This window comes from Heterocephalus glaber, unplaced genomic scaffold (assembly GCF_053883595.1).
Source record: "Heterocephalus glaber isolate CG9 unplaced genomic scaffold, H.glaber_assembly_v1.0 deba00000347, whole genome shotgun sequence".
NCBI classification, from domain to species: Eukaryota; Metazoa; Chordata; class Mammalia; order Rodentia; family Bathyergidae; genus Heterocephalus; species Heterocephalus glaber.
The window spans coordinates 18518443-18526026 of record NW_028258143.1 but is presented as its reverse complement, the minus strand read 5'-3'; the positions used below and the strand labels follow the sequence as shown (position 1 = coordinate 18526026).

General features: G+C 38.0%; 1 pseudogene; it reads right to left on the bottom strand.

The window, feature by feature from the left end:
• Positions 1 to 5177: 5177 nt before the first annotated feature.
• On the bottom strand, positions 5178 to 6290 carry LOC101714554 (UAP56-interacting factor pseudogene; annotated as a pseudogene).
• Between the last annotated feature and the right edge of the window lie 1294 nt (positions 6291 to 7584).

Genomic DNA, 7584 nt, shown 5'->3' with positions numbered 1-7584 from the left:
GAGCAGCTATGGAGGTTAAGTTCTTAGAGAAGGGACCCTGCAGAACTGGGGCCCAGACCATGAAGAGGAGGAACTTCAGCAGACAAGTTTTGGTACCTTCTGGTTATTGTGAGTCTGATTTGGGCTTACAGAGGAAGCTGCACAAGGGAACTTACTGCTGCTCCCCACTGCCAGAGTGAGGAATGACTGCTAAAATGAGATTGACAGGAATAAGACCAGGCAGAAAGGGACAAATAGTTTCTCTTTCTCGAGCCTTCTTGTCAACCTCATGAATCTTATTGAGAGAGTCCCACAGGCCTCAGATGCCAAGTATATAAGAAGTTTACTAAATTTCATTCCCAGTACCACAAAGTTAAGTATAGAAAGATGAGTTCAAAGCTTTAAAACAATTGCTCAATAAGCAGCACATTCTCCTCTTTCAGCTATATTTGGCATCCACTCACATTCTTATGTACATTGGAACTTTCATACAATAGCAAAAACAACTTTGAATGTAACACCATACAAATATTTTATTAAAAACAAAGATGTTGCTGGGCATGGTGCACATCTCCAATCCCAGCTCTTGGGAGGCTTAGACAGGAAAATTGCCACGAGTTTGAGGACAGCCTGGACTACATAGTGAGTTCAAAGCAAACTTGAGCAATGTAGTGTAGCTGTCTCAAAAAACCAAAAACTAAAACAAACAAAAACAAAGATGTTCTAAGTTTCTCCCTGCAATGAGGAGATTCAAAGTCTCGGTGTTTATATTTATCTAGGAAGTTAGGCACAATTCCATTTTAATATTTTACCACCTAAAATGAAATTGGAACCTAACCAATCTTTATATGTATATAAAATATTAATGTTAACAAGAAAAGGGAGAAGAAATTAATATAAATATATGCATTTGCTTCTACTGCTTCTGTTTCTGTAACTGCTCCTGTGGGGATAGTTGATATTGGTTATTTCTTTATTACACTGACCATTTCATGTTCCTTTGATCTCAGTACTTCAGCCAGTTGGAATTCATTTCTGCATGGGGTAACCTAAATCTTCATTCCTAAAGGATATGGCTTCTTAGTAAGTAGCTCTGTCTTAAGTTGTTGTCGTTGCTATAGTTTTCAGTTAACTTTCATTATAAGTGTATTAGTCAGCTTTCCCTTTGCTGAGACAAATTACTCACCTTTAATGCAGTAGCATCATAATTCCTCAAATAAACCCAATTCATATTTATGGTCCATTGTAATGAAGTACCTTCTAAAGTAAATGCCTAAGAGACCAGTGGCTATGGCATTTGACCATGATTTCAGCAATGATGACCATGGGATCTTTCAGTTGAGGTTGCTACAACCAAATGCTTTTACAAAAAGAAAATGAAAAATTTAGGTTTTTAAATTTTCAATCAAGACACAGGATCAAAGAGTATACCATCCCTAAAGACTCTCTTATTTCCTGTAGTTACAGGGTCAGACTCAATAGAAGACACAAAATTTTATTCTGTGGGTTGTAGAATAACAATGGAAGTTGGCCTATAGCTTTTCAGAGTTTTTCTTAAAGAGAATAAGTTACAGATGCATTAGGACAAGGCAAAACCTTGAAAGTAGGAGTTAATGAAGCTGAGTCTTTTCTCACCCCTCTTCACTGGAAGCATCCCTTTCCAGTGAAAGCAGCCCACTTCCCTGTGTCAGAGTAAACTATCCTTCCAAGGTCAAGGTACCTGCAGCAGACTTCTCTTGCCTTCAAGAGGTATCCATTTTTTTCTGCAAAGATCTTTCATGGATACTTTTATTTTGCATGCACCTAGACAAAAAGTTCAAAATTTGATAAAGGAAAAAACTCATATCCCCAAAGAATTTCATGGGTTTTCAAACTCATATCAACATAAACCATAAACCAAACCTAGCAACACAGGGAATATATATGTAAATGGAGTCTAAACAAATTACAGCAAGGAGAATAAATAGGTTTGTGTTGAATTTATGAGTGTATTTAGGATATTCTGGACTTAATGTGTTGCCTGTGCATTTGGAAAAGTCTTAATAGTTCATTCAGTGGTTGGCTGAACTTGGATTTAACAATGGCCTACAATTAATGAACTTGATATCCCAGAACTCCCTTCACCTTAGGCAAAGGAAGAAGGCCAAAGGTTTAGGGGATAAGGATATAGAAATATTATGGAATTTCATACCCATTCTCTCTATGATTTGCTTCAACATATTCCACAAGTACTCTCATCACTAAGACCACAGCAGTGGTGAGGGAGCACAGATTTCCTTGCAAAGCCCCCAGGTGCCCATCCTTTGTAGCCCAGTTGTGGGAAACAGTGTGATGGGCTCCCTGACATCAATGAGGAATAGTGAATTCAAAGCAGCAGAGGCCAAATGCAGAACATCATTTCCAGAACCCAGGAGGCACACTTACTCTAATGAGCAGGGAAGCAGAATGGTGACATGACACATTGATCCACAGAGGGCTTCAGCAATGGCAGATTGATCACTGTATCCCTAGAAATGAAATGTAAGTTGACTTGAAAGGAAAATATCTGGGACTGCTTGTCAGAAGTCTGGCTTGAATGGCTGCAGTGAAAAAAAACCTCTCCCTCTTAGACTTTTCATTCTCTTTCCAATAAAATCCTAAGCTTGTTGGGAGAATTCCTTTGCACGCCCCTCAAAGCACTTGAAATCATGCCTTCCATCATCCTTACCATAATGCTCAATATTTCTCATGACTGGTTCATGGAATGATTGTTTTAAGGCTCATTTCTATAGTAAAGAATAGCATTATAGAGTAGTTATGTAAAAAAACACTGAAACATTGATTTTTCTTCCTTTAGTTTTTTTTGTTTATTTGAAGCTACTGGATTAATACTATTATGAGTGAGTAGCATAGTAAGCATCAATACTAAGAATAATTCTTGGGTTTACTACCCTTTTATAAGTGTTTGAAATAATATATTTAATGATCGGTTATACTTTGAGTTATACTTTGGCAGGTTGGCTTTGGAATAGTTACTGATTTCTGTCTATCTCTATCTGTGTCTTTCTGTTTCTCTGTGTCTGTTTCTCTGTCTCTGTCTCTCTGCTGCCTGTTTCTCTGCTACCTAACCCCCCACCCCACCCACAGGGATTGAATGCAAGGACTTCACATCAAGCTGTATTCTTGGGCCTTTTTATAAATTTTGAAGCAGGATCTTGTTCAGTCACTAAGTTGCCCGGGCTTGGCTCAAACTTCTCCCCCAGCCTCCAGACTGCTGGGACTACAGGAGTACAGAGATGTCTATTATTTAATTCTTGTTTTTATTGTTAAAGAAGTTTGAATTCTTTGAATTGCAAAAGTTTAATATACCAAAGACACTTTGTTATTTGATGAACTTAATGTCAACATTTGGGGCAGTTTTTAAGGTCTTCCAAAAAATGACATTAACAATACCTCTGTATAATAATATTTAAAATAAGAGGAAAATAAGACCCCTTTTATACTATATTTTCAAAAGCTGTTCTAAAGACAGCAAACTCATGCTCAGTTGTTTTTCCTTTGCTTTAAAATAAGCTACCAGTAATTCCAGGCAGTCTAAAATGTATTGTTCTTGGATCAAATATTAAATATTCCTGTTTGCAAAAATGTTTTGTAGTGAGTCCTTGGCCTCTATGAAAAGATTCAAACTGCTAAGAAGAGCTAGAGTTTATTTTCAAATTCTGTGACTGGGTTCCAATAATCCCTTATCAAGTGAAGTACTTGCAAAATATCAGATATTAAGGATCAGATTTCTTTGGTATAAGCATGAAACTGTTACTGATAGCTTCCCATGGCTAGCATAGACCAGTAAGTAACCCAAGGAACATAAAAGACAATAAAATCTAGTATACAATGCAAGGTAGGCAGGGGTGATAATGTTTTGTTTTGTTTTATAGGAAAAGTCAACACTAATAAAATAAGCCAGAGAAAAACACCTACTTAGAAATTTGAACATTGTGATAAACCAAAAAGCCAAGCTTCAAAATGATGAAACTTGCTAATTTTCAGCTGGAACATTTGTCTATATTTTGGCATTTTACTGTAATTTGTAGTACACGATTTTGGAAGACTCTCAGCCCTATCTTGGCACAACAGACTAACTCCTCCCACCTCTCCAGAATACAGGAAGAAAAGTTCTTTCTCGCCTAAATGCCTGAATTTTATATCATACAAAAAAATCTGAGTGGAAGGTATACATCAAAGGTTACAATGTAACTCTATTGTAATTTTACACATTTTTTTCTTTGTGGCATACATTTTTCTTTCTGGAGCTATAAATTGCTATTAATTTAGCAAGCTTATAAATTTTAACATTTTGAATAGGAAGAAAATATAGGCCTGTAAGGCTATTAATTTTACTATCAAACATCTAAGGGATTGAATGCATTTTTAAAATTAAAATTCTAAATATCACTTGAAGAAGAATCTGGACACTAGATTCAAGACTACACCAAATCCAGAGTTTATCTATGACCTGGGTTTTCAAGCTTTTCACCTAAGTTTCTGGTCCTTCAACCTGATCCTTCCTTACATGCTTTCTTCATTACTCAATACAAACTGTCAGCTTTTTATACTGGACCTTTTCCAGTGTCCTATCGGATAACTCTGTAAGCATGCATTTACAGCCTTCATACACCAACATTTTAAACCGAGACTAATGCCAGGAACCACATTTTTTGTTAAAAGTTCAGCACTAAAGATTTACAACTCCAGGGGTCTAACGTAATACCACCTGAAAAATGAACCATGTTCCAGATAGTTCTATAAATCTTAAAAGCCAAAAGTGGAATTCTCATAAGGTTTTTAAAAATGTGTCTAATGAAGAAAAGGCAACTGCACTTAGTACATCAACACTCTTTAAAGGATAAGTGACAGCAACAAAGGGACCTACTTGTATTACAGAAGACAAAGTTTTACAATGGCAAAGTCTGAAAAGTGGCAAAGGTATAAGATCCTAAATATCACTATCATAAAAATAATCTCTCTCTTTGTTTCTTTCTTTTCTTTCTTTCTTTCATTCATCTGCTGCACGAGGAACCAAGGAAGTCAACAGAAAATTATTCTGTTTGGGCCAACCACGAAATCTTTCACAACAGATAAGTACATTCCCTGTTACCTTTCAAGGCATTATTTCACACATGTTTAAAAAAAATTTCAAAAATAAGAGCTATTTAGCCTTGTGAATATTTTGAAGTAAAGATTCTTGAATTTCTGTGATGAACTCTTCAAGCAATTGAACTTCTCAGAGTCATCACTCAAAAGGTCCTTTGACATGGGATCTATCCCACAGTGACAAAGCAGCATCCTCCTTTGTTGTATGTGAGAGTGGCTCTTTGTTCCTTCAGGATTCCAAATCTTTCATTCAAAATTATCCCTGTCTGTTTCCCAACGCTATTTATGTCAAATTGTAGAGGGACATCTTTAGGAACTTTCATTACATCAGGCTGTTCCCTTTTTGTCAAGAATGAGGGTACGGCAGCATGAGTTAATCCTGGTTTCTGAGTTACTGGGCACTGTACTGCTCTAGGATTGTCAGTGGACAAAGGCAAAAATTCCTTCATTTGTGGTGGAAGTATGCCACTGACGAATTCTCTTTGCTGCTACATCCTCTAACAGTTGTTCTGTGTTCAACTGGGCCTGAACCGTCAGGCCTCTAGAGAAAAGAAAAGTTGCCTGACCAGTGTCTTTCTGATGGCTTAATTTATTTCCACTCCTAGTAAAATTAGCTGGAATGTCATTTTTTCTGTTTAACTGATTAGGTCTCTTGAGAACTGCAGCTGGTTTCCTTTGCACTTCATTTTGTCTCAGAAGGTTTGCTTTCCTTTTTAACACTGGAAAATATCGTTCTGTATTCTTGTCACTTAGAGGTAGACGATTCATAGGACTCCTTTTCAAATTCCAGTTGCTTTTCTAGCCGGAAGGCCAGTGATAACTCCATAAGGACGCCTCTTCCCAGGCATTACTTTTCCTCTACAGCTCAGGCTAGTTTTACCAAAACCCAGCACAAGACAGACCTTGAGTTAGATTCCAGAATTCTGCTGGATTTCCCACCGTACTCTCATCCTGAATTGCAGAGCACTACTTTGCTGGAGTCTTCTCTTTAGTCTCGGAAAATTCTGCTTCTTTCCTTTCTTTCTATTCAATTTGTTAATATCATCCAGAGACATATCGATTTTGTCGAGGGCTTTTGGGGGCGGCGACAGGGTCGCCGTGGCTCCCACCAACTGGGTACCAAACCGGTTCATGGCTCCTAGGCGTAGGACTGAGCAGTCGGCTGTTAAGGCCAGGGTCGCAGGCCAGCCGCCTCCCACTCCCGCACGCAGACTGGCCGCACCCACCGCAGCTCTTGAATGTTTAATACACAATGAAGGTGGGGATAAGAGACAGAAAAAAGCAAATAAGTACATATTTGGTGATTTAAAAAAAACCCTCTCACCCCATCAATGGTTTCTGGTGTCAAGAAAAGCTTACTGAAAGTGCAAATCTATTAATCTTATATGCAATGAAATCCAAAGGTATCAGCAAGTTTCTTGTCTACTTTCCAACTCTGTTTCCCATCACAATTCCCCCATATTCCCGAGAGACTTTCAAATCGCCCTTCATCATCACAATTCTTATCCTCCTTGGTATATGCTAGGTCCCTAATAGGATATGCCCCTCCTTTTTTCTCCTATGTCAGGTGGATAATTTATGACAAAATATACACTTACCCTAATTATTCAGGGATCCCTTTCTCTGTGAGATCTCCCTACATCTCCCATATCCCTGCTTAAATAGAATGTTCTGTTGTTTCTTTCTCTTAGCATTGTGCATGTCTTTTGATTCCAGCATTTATCGCCTATTTTGTCTGTTTCCCCCCAGAGTGTACTTGAAGAGTAGAATTTTGTCTTTCTGGAGCTAGTGTGAAGTAGAGTTTCTGGTTCATAAATGCTTACTCCATTTATCTGATCTTAATTCCACTATATGTGCTAGTCCACATGAAAGCAGTTACCTTTTGAATATGGCATTTTATGTAAACAATTATAAAGGTTAATCACTATGTGCCCACCTGACTGGATTGAGAAATGCCTTGCATATTAATAAAGCACAAGTCTGGGTGTGTCTGTGGGGTGTTGCCAGAGATGACTGGTGTGTAGGTCAGCGAAGTGAGGATCAAAGACTGACCTTGATTTTGAGTGGTACCAATGAATAGGCTTGAAATCTGAGTAGAATAAAAGGGAAAGGAGGGCAAATTTAGCATGCATCAAAAAGCACCATTCTGTTTGACTGGGCTGCCTTTTTCTGCCATCACCTGTGGACATTAGAGTATTTTCTTCAGTCTTCGCATGCAGACTCATAGCAGTGACTCTCAGGGAACTTCCAGGACTTCAGTCTCAGACCAGTGCTACATCCTGGATCCCTCTTGTTCTGTGACTTCCACTTTCTTGGACTGAGCAGCTGCTGCATCCTCCTGTTCTCCAACACACAGATGGTCATTGTGGACTTTCCTGTCTCTGATTCTGTAAGACTACTCAATACATCCATTAAAAAAAAAAAAATATATATATATATATATATATATATGGAGAAAGAGAGAAAGAGAGAGAG